This window comes from Macrotis lagotis, chromosome 2 (genome assembly GCF_037893015.1).
Source record: "Macrotis lagotis isolate mMagLag1 chromosome 2, bilby.v1.9.chrom.fasta, whole genome shotgun sequence".
Taxonomy (NCBI): Eukaryota; Metazoa; Chordata; class Mammalia; order Peramelemorphia; family Peramelidae; genus Macrotis; species Macrotis lagotis.
The window spans coordinates 147,649,239-147,668,395 of record NC_133659.1 but is presented as its reverse complement, the minus strand read 5'-3'; the positions used below and the strand labels follow the sequence as shown (position 1 = coordinate 147,668,395).

Genomic DNA, 19,157 nt, shown 5'->3' with positions numbered 1-19,157 from the left:
CAATTCTGATTTTTAAGGCACTGTTTTCCTCATTTGCCTTTTGTGTTGCTTTTTTCATTTGGCCTAAACTGGTTTTTAACATATTATTTTTTTATTTTTTTTTTAATTTATTTTTTATTCTCATTTTATACAAATGTTTTTCTTTACATTAATAAAATATACTTGTTTACAAGTAAACAGAATACCCCTCCCCCCATGAATATAGATAGACTTGCTTGGGCAAAAAAGTAAAGGGGGGAGAAAAAAAATTAAAATTAAAAAAATAATAGTAATAACTGTAGGTACGGCCAGGTGGTGCAATGGACGAAGCATCAGCCCTGGAGCCACGAGCACCCGAGTCCATATCCAGCCTTGTAAACCCAATAATCATCCAGCCATGTGACATGCAAGCCACCCGATCCCCACTGCCCTGCAAAAACCAAAAAGAAGGGAAAAAAAAAGACCCAAAATAAACTAAAATAGTAATAATAGTAGGGGTGGCTGGGTGGCAGACAGAGCATTGGCCCTTGAGCCAGAAGCACCTGGGTCTGAATCCGGCCCCAGACACCCAATGATCACCCTGCTATGTGGCCCCAGGCAGGCCACCCAGCCCCACTTGCCCTGTACCCTCCCCCAAATAATAATAACAAAAAATGTGTTTCAGTCTTTGTTCCAACACCATCAACTCTGTCATGAGTGGATCACATTGTTTATAAGTCCATCACAAAAGTTACTTCCATATTTTTCCAACGTTGCCATTGCTGATCGCAACTCCCTCCTTTCTTATTTCTCCACTACCATGTACTATATTTTCTCTCTCCTTTCACTCTGACTCTGCTGTAGGGTTGCTGAGTGGCACAGCAGACATATCCCTGGTCCTGGGGCCAAGAAGCCCTGAGCCCCCATACCACCCCTTAGGCCCAGAATCCACCTGGCCCTATGGTCCTGGGCAGGCCATCCAATCCCAGCCCCTTGCAAGAAGTAAAAAAAAGAAAATGTGTTATATCTGACCACTGTCCCCCCATGGTCCATCCTCTCCTCTTTTTATTTACATCCCCACCCCTTCCCCCTGCTCCCCCCCTCCTTCTTACTCCAGTTGTCTATACCCCATTGAGTATATCTGCTGTTTCCTCTCCTAGCCATCTCTGATGAGAGCAAAGGTTCCCTCATTCCCCCTTGCCTCCCCCCTTCCATATCATTGCAATAGCTCATTGTAATAAAAAAAAAATCTTATTATGTGAAATAGCTTGAACTATTCCCCCTCTCCTTTTTCTTTCTCCCATTCCATTTCCCTTTTTTTCCTATTGACTTCATTTTTACACCATATTTTATCTTCGAATTCAGCTTTCTCCTGTGCTTCAACTATTAAAGCTCCCTCTACCTGCTCTATTAATTGAGATGGTTCATATGAATATTATCAGTATCATTTTTCTATACATGCAGTTCATCCTCATTAAGTCCCTCATATTTCCCCCCTCTCCTCCAATCTCCATGTTTCACCTGAGTCCTGTATCTGAAGATCAAACCTTCTGTTCAGCTCTGGCCATTCCAAAAGGAACCTTTGAAATTCCCCTGGTTCATTGAAAGTCCATCTTTTTCCCTGGAAGAGGACATTCAGCCTTGCTGGGTAGTTCATTCTTGGCTGCATTCTAAACTCTCTTGCCTTCCGGTATATTGTATTCCAAGTCCTATGAGCTTCCAATGTAGCTGCTGCTAAGTCCTGTGTGATCCTGACTGCAGCTCCACGATATTTGAACTGTGTCCTTCTGGCTGCTTGTAATATTTTCTCTTTGACTTGGGAGTTCTGGAACTTGGCTATAATATTCCTAGGGGTTGTTTTTTTTGGGATCTCTTTCTCTGGGGGATCGTTGGATTCTCTCCATTTCTATTTTGCCCTCTGCTTCTAGAATATCAGGGCAATTTTCCTGTAGTAATTCTTTGAAAATGATGTCAAGGCTCTTTTCCTGATCATGACTTTCAGGTATTCCAATAATTTTCAAATTATCTTTCCTAAGTCTGTTTTCCATATCAGTTGTTTTTTCAATGAGATATTTCACATTTTCTTCTAATTTTTCATTTTTTTGGTTTTGAAGTATTGATTCCTGATTTCTGGTAAACTCATCAATCTCCCTGAATTCTATTCTTTGTCTGAAGGATTTATTCTCCTCAGAGAGTTTTCTTATCTCTTTTTCCATCTGGCCAATTTCACTTTTTAAAGCATTCTTCTCCTCAATAACTTTTTGAACTGTTTTATCCATTTGACCTAAGCTGTGTTTTAGCATGCTATTTTCTTCAGCATTTTTTTGGATTTCCTTGACTAAGCTGCTGACTTCATTTTCATGTTTTTCCTGCATCTCTCTCCTTTCTTTTCCCAGTTTATCTTCTAACTCCCTCATTTGATCTTCAAAGTCTTTTTTGAGCTCTATCATAGCCTGAGCCCAATTTCTGTTTTTCTTGGAGTCTTTAGATGCAGGATCTTGTGCTTCCTCATCTTCATACTGAGTGTTTTGATCCTTCTTGGGCTCATTTGTGAAATATTTCTCAATGGTCTTCCTCTTGTTTCTTTGTTCATTTTCCCAGTCTAAGCCTGTTTTTTGGGGCTACTTCCTGAGCTTTTGGGACACTCCCACAAGGATCTCAGTGTGTGAGGTTCTGTCCTCCCTGCTGGTCTGTGAATGACCATAAGTGCCCCACTCTGCTAAGGGGCTGAGGTGGGGGGGGGGCGCCTGCTGTTCTATGGGGGGGGCCTAGACTGTGATCAGGATCTGAATGTGGTCAGAGCTCCAGAGTCCTGTTCCAGGGGCAGAGGACAGAGCTCTGCAGTCTCTCTTCACTCCCCTCCCTCAGCTCAATGGGCTCATGCCCTGGGGGCTCCTGCTTACCGGCTCCACCTGCTTCTGTTTCTGGGTCTAGGCTGCCGAGAAAGACCAGGCTGTGTGCCCTGAGGGTTGGGATCCACGTGCTTGCTCTGGCAGAGGTCCCCTGCTGTTCCCCCACTTTGTGCCAGTGCTCCCCGGGGTGCAGCTCAGGAGACTCCCCCCACTGCTGTGAGCTGAGGCTCCCAGCACCCTGGGGCTGCCTCCAGGAGGCTGAAGTTCTTTGGCTCTGGCGGGCCACCCCTCTGGTGGGCTGCCCCTCCGCCCTGGGGAGCAGAGCCTTTCTGCTCTTTTCCAGGTTACCTTGAATAGGAGAACTGCCTCACTGGGTCCCTTTGTGGGTTCTGTCTCTCAAAAGTTTAGTTAGAGTCCTTAGTTTATGAGTTTTTATCAGAGAGCTCCTAAGACTCAATCCCTTCATGTCGCCATCTTGGCTCCGCCCCCTAACATATTATTTTCTTCAGTTTTTTTTTTTGTATTTCTTTCACCAAGCTGCTGATTTAGTTTTTATGATTTATCTGCACCAATTTTCCCTCTACCTCCCTTAATTGCTTTTCAAAATCTTTTTTGAGTTCATCCATAGCCTGAACTCATTTTCTATTTCTCTTGGAGGTTTTAGATACAGAAGCTTTTGACCTGATATCTTCTGAGTATGTATTTTGATACTCCATACAACCAAAGTAATTTTCTGTGATCATATTCTTCTTTTTTCTGTTGTTTGCTCATTTCCTCAGCCTATGACTGATTTACTGTGCTTCCAAAGCTTTAGTTTTTTTTTGGGGGGACATCCCACAGGGTCCCCAATTCCTCCAAGGTCTTACGAGAAGCTCTGATTGCTCTCTTGCCTGTGCTCTGGGCTATGGGTGATCAAAGGCCCTCCCCTCTGCCCTGGAGCCGTGAGGAGGGTCCCTCCTTGGCTATGGTGGTATGGGGGCCCAAACTGCACCCTGGATCTGAGTGCAGGCAAATAGCTGAGTTCTGCAGTCTCCTCCAATCCCCTTACTGTCTGTGGGCTGTGCTCTGGAAGTGCTGGGTAGCTTCCCCAATTCCTGCTGCAGGTTCTCTCTGCAGGGCTGCTCTGAGGCTGGCGCTCACTCTGGTACAGCAGAGTTTTCTCATCAGCCCTTCAGGCTGTCCCCAGTGATCCCTGGGCCAAGAGATCTGGAAACTGCCCCCTCTGCCATGGACCCAAGCACCTCCAAGCACCCAGGCACCCACAGGGCTGTTCCTGGAGGGCTGGAACTGGTTTGCTCTGGCCTGTATGCATTGCTACAGATCTTCCAAGTTGTCTTGAACTGGGAAATTACATCACATAGTCTTTCTGTGGGTTCTGCCCCTCTAAATTTTGGCTAGAATCATAATTTGATGACTTTTGGAGTTTTGGGGGGGAACAAGTTTCCAACAATTCCTGCTTTCATGCCACCATCTTGGCTCCACTCCTAAAAAATATTTTTCCCAGAATAAACTTTGCCAGTAATCTAAAAGAGATCTAGTTATCAATGGGTTAGACTTCTTTGCTGCCATATTTAACCTCTTTAGTTTGTCTCCTTTTCGTTAGGTTGGGTTTTTTTTGGCAAGGCAATGGGGTTAAGTGACTTGCCCAAGGCCACACAGCTAGATAATTATTAAGTGTCTGAGATTGGATTTGAACTCAGGTCCTCCTGACTCCAGGGCTGGTGCTCTGTCCACTGCACCACCTAGCCACCCCAGTTTGTCTCTTTTTATCTATTTGGTACCTTGAGCAAAATTTGCTTGGTTTTTCATCAGAAGGAATAATACTTGACCCATTGCTAAATTAATGTCTACATTCCATTTTCAAGTCCATCAATAGTTTTTCCCCACAATAATTTTACCATGAAATATCATTCTAAAAATAATCTTTGAAAACTGAATTTTTAGTGCAGTATCTTGTTTTGTTTGAGCATTTTATATGAGCATATATTAAATGGTTGTTTGAGTCTGTGATTTTAGAGGAATTTTCATTTCATTTTTGTGCCCTTAAAAATGTAGACTGTCATTCTATCTTTTATCCCTTAGTTTCTCCAATTCTATATTATGCATACTCTGCTAAATTTTCCTTAGTATTCAATTGACTCTTTTTTTTTTTAGGTTTTTTTTTTTTTGGCAAGGCAATGGGGTTAAGTGGCTTGCCCAAGGCCACACAGCTAGGTAATTATTAAGTGTCTGAGGCCGGATTTGAACCCAGGTACTCCTGACTCCAGGGCCAGTGCTCTATCCACTGTGTCACCTAGCTGCCCCCTCAATTGACTCTTAAGTGAAATATCTTAGCCCCTTCTTTCTCTCATTTCTTTTCCTCCCAGTACTTTTCTTTATCATTCATTGACTCCATCTTATTACTATATTATTCCATGATATTCAGCTCCTTCCTGTGTGCCTATGCTCCTTCTAATTGCTCTTATGAATGAGAAAGTTCATATGAGTTATTAGTATTTTCTTCCCATACAGGAATACAAACAGTTCAACATCATTAAGTTCCTCATAATTAATTCTTCTCATCCATCTTCTTTAATGGTTCATCTGAGTCCTGTACTTGGAGATCAAACTTTTTGTTCAGCTCTGGTTGTTTCAATAGGAAAGTTTGAAAGTCCCCTGTTTCATTGAAATATAATGCCTTATGTACTCCAGAGAAATTGATTTTATGCACATATGAAATGCTAGTTTTTATTTCATCTTCCTTGGCCAATTTCTTTTTTTATTATAATAAATTCTATATTACTGTTAGATTCTTGCTTACAGGAGATCAAAGCTAAAGCATAAAATTCTTCTACATGACTTTGTTACCTATTTCGCTAAAAATCAACATTATCATTTCCATTTCCCTGAGGTCATCAATTAAAATGGTTCCAGTATGTGCAGAGAATTTTTTTTATGCTAAATTGCAAAGATGCTCTACAAATTTATTTCAAGTTTCTGAGGGAAGAAGGTGTTAAGATTTCAAAAGAAGAGGGCAGATAGGTGGCACAGTGGATAGAACACTGGCCCTGAAGTCAGGAGTACCTGGGTTCAAATCCGGCCTCAGACACTTAATAATTACCTAGCTGTGTGGCATTGGACAAGCCACTTAACCCCATTTGCCTTGCAAAAAAAACCCAACAAAACCTTAAAAAAAGATTTCAAAAGAACATTATAGTAAATATATGGTATATAAACAGTACATAGATACTATATGTATTATATGCAGCAAATATATCTAATACATATTTACTATATGTAGTAAGCATATATAAATATGTAAGTTCAGCAACATCTTGAAATCAAAGGAGAAGTTTTTCAATAGTAAAAGATAAAAGAGCAATTTAAAATTGTGAATTATAATTAACATTCATTACCTATGTGATTATAGGTGTTGGGAGGAATTCTCACAGAATTAAATTTTCACTTAATATTCAATTTAAGCGACTTTCATCTTTACATGAAATAAGGCTTTTGTTCATTGAAATTCTTGAACTTAGTGTCTATAAACATTAATTTAACTATTGGTATCCTCAGTGTGAGAAATTTGTTTAGTGATCAGTGAGTGGACAAACTTTTGGAGTAAATGAATCATCTCAAAGTTGAGATTCTTGTTAGAAATGAAACTAGAAGATAAAAGGAAGTTATAATTAAATAAAAGGATGGCTCATGGGTCTTTCCTGGAGAATAAAACAAAGGAATAGGTTTTATTGTTAATCTAAAAGGAATGAGAAACATTTCATGCTATATTTCATCATCTAGTATTATAGACTTTGTGATAAATATTTGCAAATACAAATAATTGCAGCTTAGGTGCCAATATCTGAAACAACAACAATAACAACAATAACAACAAAGAGAAAGTAGAGAAGTCTACTAAGAATGTGGTAAAATCCTCTGAATGTAACTATAATTAGTGTTAAGGTGGGCATAGGTAAGCATGACAAAAAATTGTGTTGGTAAATATGCTTTAGGAGTAAGAAAAGAGATATAGAACAAAGATTTATAGACTGTATAAAAACCTCATACATACATATCATAAATAATTTCTTCGAGAGGCCCTGGATGGTGAACATAGAATAATATCACAAAAAAAATGAAGCTAATACAGGAGAAACAATTGTTAACTGATGTGAGATCTATTTGCAAATTGGCTACTATGCCCATCTATAATAGAGAAATGACAGAAATAAATACCAAATTGGAAGAATAAAAATTCAAACTTACAGTATATTATTGAGGTCATTCTAATTTGACTTGATTAAACAAATTGTTGATATTTCCAAATGAGAAATAGATAAAAGAAAAGACATTGAAATAGATCATTACCATTTCCTAAGGAAGGATTTCTCAATGTAAATCAGTAACAAAAAAAATTAAAATCAGTTGGCAAACTTTTAATTTCTTTGCCAAATGAAGAGATCTGGCAGTCCTGGGCAACACTAATTTAGCATATATTGGTAAAATGTTAAAGGATGACAAAGGATCATGAGCATTATAACCTTTAAAACAGAATCATTGAAATGAAAAACAAGTTTACAAAAAAACTTGTTGAATGATTCAATTAAGCCAGACGATCTTGAAAGTTTTTTTAAATTTTTTAAAAATTTTTATTTAGGTTTTTTTTGTAAGGCAAATGGAGTTAAGTGACTTGCCCAACCCCACACAGCTAGGTAATTATTAAATGTCTGAGGCTGGATTTGAACTCAGGTACTCCTGACTCCAGGGCCTGTGCTCTCTCCACTGTGCCACCTAGCCACCCCTTGAAAGTTTTTAAGGACAAAAGTAAGAGAAATATAGTAAACAGGAAAATGGAGGTGAGGAATGTAGCTTCCTGAAACAAAGTCTTTTTTTCATCAATCACACTTAAACCACTACATTTGCAATCTGATATCACAATCCTTGTTATGCATGATGAAGAAATGGAAATAGCTTCAAAGAAATAAACATGCCTTAAAGTGAGCAGAATATACCCAGAAGAGTTCCATTCCTTTTTTTTCTCTTTTTTTAGGTTTTTGCAAGGCAAATGGGGTTAAGTGGCTTGCCCAAGGCCACACAGCTAAGCAATTGTTAAGTGTCTGAGACCGGATTTGAACCCAGGTACTCCTGACTCCAGGGCCAGTGCTCTATCCACTACGCCACCTAGCCGCCACGTTTCTCTCTTTTTTTAATTTATATTTTTATTTATTTACACACTACTAAAATAGTCTTGTTTTAAGATTAAACATAATCTCCTTCACCCCCACAAAACTAAAAATCCTCATGAGAAATAAAATGAAAAAAAGAGGAAAAAAAATGTGCTTCAGTCTGTGTTCTGATACTATCAGCTCTGTCTCTGGGGTGGATCAAATTCTTTATCATAAGACCATCAGAGAAGTCACCTCCATATTTTTTCCCACAGTTGCTGTTGCTGATTGTAATTCCCTCCATCCATTCCTCCCTACTACCATCTATTATATTTTCTCTCTCCTTTCTCTCTGTCCCTCTCCTAAAATGTGATATGGGGCAGCTAAGTGGAACAATGGACCGAGCACTGGCCCTGGGGCCAAGAGGCCTCAAACCAACATCCCACCCCAGAGATCCAGCAACCATTGGGCCCCATGGCCCAGACAGACCACCCAAGCCCACCACCATGCAAAAAAGTAAAAAATTAAATATGTTATATCTGACAGTCATCTCTCATGATATACCCTCTCCTCTATCACCTATATCCCCCCTCCCCTGTCCCCTTTCTCCCATACCCCTTTTCTCCTTTTTTCCTCTAGATTTCTATACCTTATTAAGTATGTATATTGTTTCCTTTCTGAGCCATTTCTGATGAGAATGAAGGCTCTTTCATTCCCCTTCACTTTCCTCCCTTCCATACCTTTGCAAAAGCTATTTCTTGACTCTTTCACATGAAGTATCTTAGCCTATTCCACCTCTCCATTCCTGGGATGCCATGATTTTGAGGGTACTGAGGGATTTTCTGAAATCATGACCAAAAATTGCCTTGAAAGTGAAGATAGTACAATGTCTGGCACAAGATGGGCACTTATTAAATATTTGTTGATTATTTGTTGTAAAAAAAAATAGTCTGAGTCAAGTAAAATGCTATTTTACAGGAATTCTCTCCAAAAATGTTTCTCCTGTGCATACATAGTATTGAATTACCAGATAAAATTTTTATATATAGGACAAACATATATATATGTTTGTCTATTTTAGTAGTGTGTAATATGTATATATGTATGTCTATTTTAGTAGTGTGTAATATATATATACATATATATATATAGGACATACATATGCATTCCAGTTTTGATGCTTCATTTTGTATTTAAAATTCACACACACACACACACACACACACACACACACACACACATATGGAGTTTGGTACTCAACACTTATATATGTCACAGCTTCAAAGGTTGGGTATTATTGCCTATAAGTTTCTGTTCTCGATGAAATGTGCCATGAATGAATAATTTTATTTCAAACTAGATGTGGAAAAGGCCCACTCAATTTAGATTAAGAAGATGGGGCAGGGATGTTAAGATAGATTTCATAATAATTAACAACTGGTAGAATATACTAAAGTAGACTTTATTTTCTTTCCAACTAGATGACCCTTGATGTCCTTTCCAGTGCTAGATTATTCTTCGGGCAAAGTTCATGAGACTTTACACTTCTAATAGCCCTAATCTTTTGAGTGTCTATCTGTCTCTCTGTTCCCTAAACCCTAGAAGACCTAAAAGATTTCCATTTCTTCCACCTGGCCATTAGTTCCTATGGAATGCTTTTGTCAGAGACTCCTTTAGCAGTTAAGAGAATGAGAACATTTATTCCAATGAATAACAGGTATTCATTGGCAAATATTCCCCAACTGTTCTTTCTGTTGTTGACAGAACTGTCTGTCACTGTTGGAAATTAGAACCAATAGTCTTGGGGGCTGAGGTCAACTAAGTATTCACTGACAAAATCTTGGCTTGTCTCTGTTCTATGTAACACATTTGCTAACCTAATAGCAGTTAGGGTATGGTATATGCTTAGCTCTCTTTTTTCCTTTCTATTTCTGCCTTTAATTCATATTGTGCTTTCTTTTCCATTTTTACTGAGTTGCAAGTCAAAAAATCACATTTAAGTCTAATTATGATTTTTAATTTCTTCCTTTGACATTACCACTTCATTTTCTCCAATTCTTTGTTTATCTCTTACAACTTAGATAACCTCTGTTACAAGTTAGTGGGGACCTCTTTGCCTTGATTTAATAACTTTTTTCCTGGTCCATTTCTGATAATTTAATTCTATATTTTCTGCTTCCAAATCATATTTCATTATTTCATATTATGTTGCAAGGCCTTGTCTCTCCATCTCTAAGTAGGTCACCTCATTAGTTTTCACATTTAATTTTATGTCTTCTTTCTGCTTCGGTTTCTGTTTCCCTTGTAAGCTAATTTATTTTTTTCCTTTAATGAGCTAAAAATGTTTTATTTCAAGATATGTGAATTACAGTGCCCAATCTATACAAGTTTCTTCTTTAATTCCACATGGCTTAAGGCCTATGCAATTTAAAAAATATTCTACATATAATATGGTTCTAGGATATCATATCAAATTACTAAGCAGAATTTATTTTCTTCCTAAAACGTTTTTTTTTTTTTGAGTTTGGCCTTTTGCTTAATTATGGTGGCAAATGTTCCTGCTGGCAATTGTATAGCAGTTACTTATCTCTTTACTTAGTTCTAATTTCATTTAGCTATTTCAGGCACCATTGCCAGTGTTTTATAACTAGACTTGTATATAATTTCTTGAGAAACAATGCAATCTTAAATTATTTGAGCAAGTCATACTCTCTAATTTTAAAGCAAATATCTAAATGTCACCTTTGCTGTTATCTAAAAGGTAAAGCTACAATTTTATAATTTTATGTAGGTTACATCTATGTAGTCATATGAAATATATTTCTATATTAATAATGTGAAAGATAACATAGACCAACCCTTCCTCACACACATAAAGGAAAAAAATAGTATGCTTTGGTCTGTAGTCAGATAGCATTTTTAATGTAAGTCCTTCAGAATTGTTTCACATTTTTGTATTGCTGAGAACAGCTAAGTTGATCATATAACTGCAATATTATTTTAAGAATGACATTAAGTGAATAAATCCTTTTTACTTTTATAAATATCCAAATTAACTACAAAGGACATATGAAGGACGATGTTATCTTTATCCAGAGAAAGACTGTTAAATAGAAGTATGTATAGAATGATTTTGAATATACATATATATTACACATATATACATATTTGTGTCTAATAGTAGCCATCTTTAGAGGGGAGGGATGGAAAAAAGAAAAAAAAAGAAATTTACATTCCAGCTTTATTGTATACCTAAAAGGAATAGCAAATTGTACTTAATAGATTTGTAGTTTCATGATGATCATCTTTTTAAATTATTCTGTTTTTGCAATGCTCATTTTATTCCATAAATTAAAAATAAAATAAATTTAAAATATTCTTATTTGATATTTTCCTATTTCTACTCTTCACTTTGTATTGGTTCATGTAAGACTTTCCAAATTTTTTGAAAGCATCCTATTCATAATTTAATATAGCACAATTAGTATTCCATCACAATCAACAACATTTTAGCCATTACTCAATTGACAGACATCCCCCCTGCTCAATTTTCAATTCTTTGACACCACAAAAAGAACTGCTATAAATGATTTTATATATAGGTCAATTTCACATTTTCTTTTTTTTTTAGGGTTTTTTTTTTGTGAGGCAAATGGGGTTAAAGTGGCTTGCCCAAGGCCACACAGCTAGGTAATTATTAAGTGTCTGAGGTCGGATTTGAACACAGGTACTCCTGATTCCAGGGACATGCTCTATTGACTGTGCCACTTAGCCATCCCCAATTTCATGTTTTCAAAGGAGAAAAACCAACAATTTGTTCAAACTACACCCCCAAGGATGGTTTCCAAACTAAAAGGCTGCTACTACTCTTTGCTGTAGGCTTCCATGTAAGAAGAAAAATCTAATGAAATAAGGGAATTGTCTAGGATAATTGAGAAACACTATATGAGATAAAAGATAGGAGAAGCTAATCAGTAAGAGTAAAAGCATATGAAATTTTTGTTGTTTATAAATCAGCCAGTTGGGCAAGTGGAAGGATTGAGGGGCCTTATCGCCAGTAAAAATGTATTTGAAATAAGATTCATCCGGTCTTGAATCCTAGCACTGTCACTCTTGCAAAAACCAATGCAACCTACCCTTGAATGACCTGTTTTTGCTTTTTTTTTTTTTAACCAAACTGTAATTTAAAAGCAAACACTAGGGGTCTCTACTAGATTTGTTAAAAACACTCTGGGAAGATGTCGATATGTTAATGGATAGATGCTTGGATTATATAGCCTTTCAATCGAACTTAAGAAACTGGGCCCAGCTCCAAGAGAAGGGGGTTCAATCCAACACTCCTTTTTGGAGGTATAAGAAATAAAGCATCCCCTTCTTCCCAGACAATAACTTCTGATCTTTAGTCACTAAATAATAAGGTGCTTGGTTGGCTGAATCCTGATGAATAAGCCAACTCTATAGTTAGCCAGAAGTGGTAGTAGTAGGGGTGGGCACATTTTCTTTATCTCATATGGAACATGAGATTTTCTGTACGAGTATATGGGCTAGGGGCAGAGAGGTGGCACAGTGGATAGAGCACTGGCCCTGGAGTCAGGAGGACGTTCGTTCAACTCTGGCCTCAGGCACTCTTGGGCAAGTCACTTAACCCCATTGCCTAAAATAAAAAAATAAAAATAAAAAAAGAGTAAATGGACTGGTAATATGATCAATTTGGGATATTCCCTGCAAGAAACCTGGATCTCAAGGCTGTTGTAGAGGGTCTGAAGTTTCTCCAGTCAGTCCCTTGTCAGTTCTTGCCCGTGTCGATCTCATTAAGCCTTTCCACCCATTATATCCCATATGATCCTAAGAAAATGAATATTTCTATGCCCACTTGTATAATGTGGGAAAAAACCTTGTCTCTGTGCCCAAGTACAATTTACATAAATTCTTGATTTTGTGATTCACTTCCCTCCTAATTGGGTTCTAGTCATAAATGGGATTGCTAGAAACTCAAGAATAAATTTATCATGTCAAAGGCAGCTTACTTTTAAAATTCAGGTATCTCAAAACCACAGAATAGGGTTCAGATGTGGGGTTCAAAATGGGGTGCCTAAGCTCACTAAATGGTAGCACCTATAGTATTGGTAATTCTTTTTTTAAGTCAGGACTGTCAGAAGTCCATTTCTGTTTATCATTGGCAGGTAGATGATGAGAGAGAAAGCAAGATGATGTAGAAATACAATATTTTTTTGCCCTGTGTTCTGTTGAATTTTGTAACACACTGGTAAATGAGGCAGTTAACCTTGGTCTGGTAAAAAGGAAACAAATGTACAAACTTTCATCTCCAAAAAAAAGAAATAAGAAGGAAAAAAAAGGACCAGCCAATTTTCCTACTGCTCCTGCAAGTTCCCACAGAGTGTCTGGAGCTTATAGCATTGTTTAGCTTGGCAGGGAGTCTCTTGCTACACACAGAAACCCTAGTTTCCTTGCTTTTTATTGAGAAAGCCTGTGTGGGTGTATGGGTGGATATGCATGAGTGAAAGACCTTGCTCGAAAGGTCTTATGTTCATCTTTTCCCAAGAGGTGAGTGATTTGGGTGGGGAAAGGATCCAAGATGCTTTAAAAAAATTCCTTTAAGAATTATGATTTTTTTAAAATTTTTTTTCTATCCCTACGGAGAAAAACCAACTGGAAACTAATTGCAACAGTCAAGCAGTGATAATGTGATCTAATACAAAGAAAATAAACCAAATCTGAGCTTTTCCCTACATGGAAAACACAGTCATCTAAGATTTTATAGCAAACATAGCTCTTTTTTTAAAAAACCATAGCTCTTTGTCACCTCTAAGGTACACATTTTGATAAACCAAAGAAAGGTGGCTTTCAGAAGAAAAAACAAGAGCTTTGGGATATTATTTCCATTTGATTTAATAAGATCCTCTGGGGACATCTCTTCGGCAAGATAATTTTATTTGTTAACTTTAACAAGGGTGCTCTGGTTACCATAGCAACATGTGTGCTGATCCCTTTGTCCAATGAGGCTGTAGTTTAGACCTGAGTGGGGATGTGGTAGCAGGGAGAGATTTAGGCCATATCTTTATTTGCAAAGGTTTTACATGATGGTATTGATGGTTTTGGATATCAGAATTTGTTCCTCTTTCCTTACTGTAGGACAAATTTTCCTGCAAACTATTGTAACCTTTAAGGGATAAATTAGTCTTTCCCCAATCTAAAATTGGCACATTAGTATATTTTTGTTGATGAAAAAATGATTAATTTGTTTTCCAAATCTAGATTTTAAATTATCTTACATCAAAGATGTAGATTGTATAGAGGATAAAGAATTTTCTTTGAAGATAGGAAAACCTGAGAACAAGTATTGGCTTAACATACACACTGCCTTTATTACTTGTCTCCACCCCTTCACTACTCCCACCAGTTTCCTCCTAGAATAGTTTCATATAATGTGCATTGGCAGAAGGAAGTCCCTGATCTGGAGATCCCTATAATCAATGAAATCACAGGTCCAGGTGAACCCATCACTATGATGGGAGATAAAAACAGTTGAATATCAGGGTTTGTGTTTGTTTTTTTCAGGATTTTAGTAATTTTGGAAGAAAAAAATTAACTAAAAGTCAGAAGATCTGTATTCAAAATCTTACTTTGTGGTGTGCCAATTTCATGACTTTGGAGAAATCATTTAAGCCTTCTGCATTCTGAAAAATGTGAATAAATTAGTGATGATAATATATGTGGATTTAAGGAAAATGTCTTATAAACCACAAAGTGCTACATAAATATGAGTTGTTATCTGGAAAAAAGGTTAACAAATTTAATACATACAATCCTCATCCCCAGACAAATTGATTTGCCAATGCTCCAAGGCTAAACCTTGAGGCATGTAATTCTCTAAACTTCTTAGCTCAAATACCTGCATACTTTCCTCCAAGATTATAATGCAAATCATGTATTTGGTCAGGTTCATCACTTTTGGAAAAGAGCATTTAGCTTAAGTTAACACAAAAAAAAAACATTTGGTACAAATGAGATAATTATAAAACACAGCACAAGTGTCAGGCACATAGTAAGCTCTCTCTATATGTTAGTTATTATTCTTGATATCCTTCCTAACATTTCTGATACATTTATGCACAAGTATACACAGAGTCCAGGGGAAACTGGGCTCCATCTTAGCATGTATGGCAAAGGAGTGATTCACAAATTCTATTTGTTGAAGGTCTTTTATTCTCCCATTTATGGGATGCTCAAGAAATTCCTATTAAGCACAGCGAATCTCCATCCATCTCTCCACGACTCCCAATACAGACATCGCCACTAGCTGGTCCAGGGAAATTGCTGCTGTTCTTGGGTAAGGCATGGGACATAGTAGGAAGATGGGAAGTCCAACATATTTTGGGCTTTTTGAAACTGGATACCCTCCTCAAAGGGGAATACCTGGTTGAATCCAAACTGAATTTTTCCTCCACTCCTGCCCAATCCCCAAGTGATTTTTTTCTGCTGGGGGCTTTTTACCATAACTTTGAAGTATCCTCCAATTTCCAGAAATCCTCTATTCTAAGTCACTTGATGCTGTTACACAGTCTCCCATGTTTCATTCCCTCATCCCAGCCAAGTACAGCAGACTTCTTGCCTGGTGACATTTCACTTCATCAAATAGCTTTCTATGGTAGTTTTACATTATTTCTATAGTAGATGATCAAATAGCTTTCAAATAGTTTTCCACTTAACCCAAGGTCTATGAGTGAATGGTTGAATAGGGAATTTGTAAGACACCTCTGTGATAATAAGCACCTTGCAAACCTTTTACCACCTTATAAATGACAGCTATCATTGATTGAGAAATATTTTCATCTAGTTAAGACATCTAGGTTAATGTGAAATGTAATGATTTTGACCCAACCTCATAAATACATCAATAAATCAGTCTAATTGCACTTAGCCCCACAGGTGGGTTCTTTCATATTAGAGGTACAATTAGCCAAGATATAAAAATTTCCATTGTAAAGTACTGTTAACTTTATTTTTCATTCCTAAATGCTGAAACTAGGACAAAGCAAAATTGATTCCCACCAAATTACTTTTTTCTTAGAATGAAGCTTCAAGGTCATTACCATCCTTAATATGACAGAGCGGATTAATGAGTTAAATTCAAAAGTTAACACTTTACCAAGAAACTGATATGCAGTGGAGGAAAGGTTGCATGGACAGATAAAACTATATTTACAATGCATGTCTGTGAGAGATAAACAATTCACAGGAGTGCTTTATGTAATATGGAATCCTTTGTCTTCTGCCTTCTCTAAAATGATTTTCATTTTCTATCACCTCTTCTCAGATGACTACAACAAAGGCAAATAGACTAATTTGAAGATCCTGATAAAACATTAATGTCAAGTGTTTAATTCTTCTGGAGCCTTTTGAAACTTTAGAATTCTTCTGATTATATTCAATAGTGTAGTAACTCTAGACACTCAGGAGGATGAATGATAATATAGAAATACAGAATGTTTCTAGGAAAACTTTGCATAGTTTCCATGCTGACAAGGCATTTATAAATTTAAATGGAAATAGTATCACTTGTACTGTGCTGTGACTCTGTAATTAGCTACTGGCTGTCACTGGGTGGATTGTTATGTGATTTCACTAAGACAATAAGGGTATATGAAAAAAGAATTTGAAGTGATTCAATAGTCTTATAAGATGGAAAAACCTGAAAAGCTGTAAAAATAGAAGTTTTTAATATTATATATGTAAATTTTTTCAAAGAAATATCTTGATAACTACATTTAATATGATCCTTTGTAATTGTATGTATTTTAATTTTTGCATTTAAAAATATTATTCAGTTATTCAAAGTGGTGTTCCATAGGCTTCACCAATTGCCAAATGGGTCCATGATACAAAAAAGTTTATGAATCCTTGCATTAAAGATCTGAATTCAAAATGGAACCACTGATATGATTTATGGCAGGTTCACCAAACAAAAGGCCTTCTTTACCATAAGGCCCCTCTCAGGTGCCATTACCATTGAGTTTCTTCACCAACTCTCCCCTCTTCCAATTCAATCATTTGAGTTTTTTGATAAACAAGTATCTCTCCAGGGCTGTGGTTAGCAAATTTCTACCTCTTTTCCCTTAATTTCTTTGATTTTGAGTTGTTTTCTCTGGAGGGGGAAAAAAAGAAAAGATCCTTTCCCTTACTGTCTCTCTTCAATCACACCTCTCCTATTCCTTCCTAATCTCTGTTCTTCTCTCCCCAACCTTCCAACCCTCCTTCAAGATCCCATGTTGCATCATGAACATTCATTTAAGCTCTTCTCCTTCTCTCATATATTATCCATCTTCTGGCACTCAGAGAATTCTGGTTTTCTCTGGCAGATACTTAATTTACCTCCCTCTAGATCTGGCTACTCCCCACTGCTAATTCTAGACTCTCCCTCAGAAACCCAGAATTTGAATTAGAAAGATCCTTAGAGATCATCTAGTCCAATCCATACCTGAACAAGAAACTCCATTAAACACATAACTGAGAAATCTAGCCTTTGCTGAAAGACAAAAAAGGAATCCCTAAGATATTTCATTCTACTCTGGAATTATTCTAATTGTTGGAAAACTTTTCTGTCTATCAAGCTTAAATTTACTCCCAGCTCTGATTTCTATTTTACAGTCAGCTTTATTTAAAGGTAAAAAAGCCTCATAAGCCAGACATACTTTAAAATTTAATCCACATTATTAAAATTCTCTCTATCACTTCCTTGAGTCTTGATAATCCACAAAATAATAAATGTTGTATAACTGCTCATAATGAAAATTTAATAACAAGTCTCCTTAGTGGGTAGCTAGGTGGCGTAGTGGATAAAGCACCGGCCTTGGAGTCAGGAGTACCTGGGTTCAAATCTGGTCTCAGACATTTAATAATTACCTAGCTATGTGGCCTTGGGCAAGCCACTTAACCCTGTTTGCCTTGCAAAAACCTAAAAAAACAAAAACAAACACACAAACAAAAAAAAAAACAAGTCTCCTTAGACTTTTAAGAGTTGGGTCCAGAACTCCTGCTTGGGACCAAGCCACTCTGTATTCTCCTTTTTTATTTTATTTTATGGGATAGAAGGTTGGATTTTAAAAGGGAAAAAAGTTCATATCATATGGGTGTATAATTCTGTCTGGAAGCTTATTGTTGTAATCTGCCATTTTTCAAGTCACTCTCCATTCAGGTAGTTTAGAACCTGCCTTAGTAGTCTCCACCCAAAGATGCATCGAGACTACAAACAGAATCTAAGCAACTTTCCCTTGTATGTTTTCAGAAGAGTTCTGCTAACCTGGGGTCCATGAAATAAGTCACACTTAAAATCCTTTTCCTTCACCTTTAAAACATCCCAAACTGTTGCCTTGTATCTCTCCTTTTCAATGCCAAACACCTAGCAAGAGTTATTTACACTCTTTGCCTCCATTTCCTTACTAATCCATTTATTTTCTCAAAGCTTTGCAACTTGTCTTCTGACTCTTTCAAAATGCTTACTTAAATGTTGAAATGACTTTTCTCAGTCCTCAGCTATCCTGACCCCATCCATCCCCTTTTTTCTGTATGCTTTTTCAGAAGTATCCTTTGCATAATACTTCTTTCTCTTGCCACTGTTCTCTGTCTGACAGCTATTCCTCAATCTCCTTTGTTTGATCATCATAGATATCCTATCCCTTAAGTATGGATGTGCCTCAAGGCTTTGTGCTAAAGCTTCAATTTGTTTCCCACTTTTTCAGTGATTTTTATGTATAATGATGGTTTCAATGATAACTTTTTTTTTAAATGGAAGCTTATTGATCTTTTAATGGTCAAATTACAAGTAAAAATTTGAATTGTTCTACAAAATATATGTAATCCTTGCTCAGGAGCCATGCCAATCTTCTTTGTAATGTCAAAGTAAACATTTCAATGATCATTTCTACATGGATTCCCAATTCTATAGATGCAGCTTCAATCTTTCTCCTAAACTCTGACTATATCTCTAACCGCTTATAGAACAACTCCATCTAGATGTCCCCTTCGAAACTTTAGCTGAACATATCTAAAATTTAACTCATTATCTTTGTCCCTTCTTCAGACTTCTCTGTTCCATTGAAGGTACCTAGCTTTGCTACCTCATCATCATCACTGACTCTTCTCTCTCAACTCCCATATCCAACTAAGATGCTAAGTCTTGTTG

General features: G+C 37.0%; 1 non-coding gene across 1 annotated transcript; it reads right to left on the bottom strand.

Annotated features, from left to right (window-relative positions):
• Positions 1-18,798: 18,798 nt before the first annotated feature.
• On the bottom strand, positions 18,799-18,904 carry LOC141515722 (U6 spliceosomal RNA). The gene has a single exon (XR_012476474.1). It is a non-coding gene; the product is annotated as a U6 spliceosomal RNA (small nuclear RNA).
• Between the last annotated feature and the right edge of the window lie 253 nt (positions 18,905-19,157).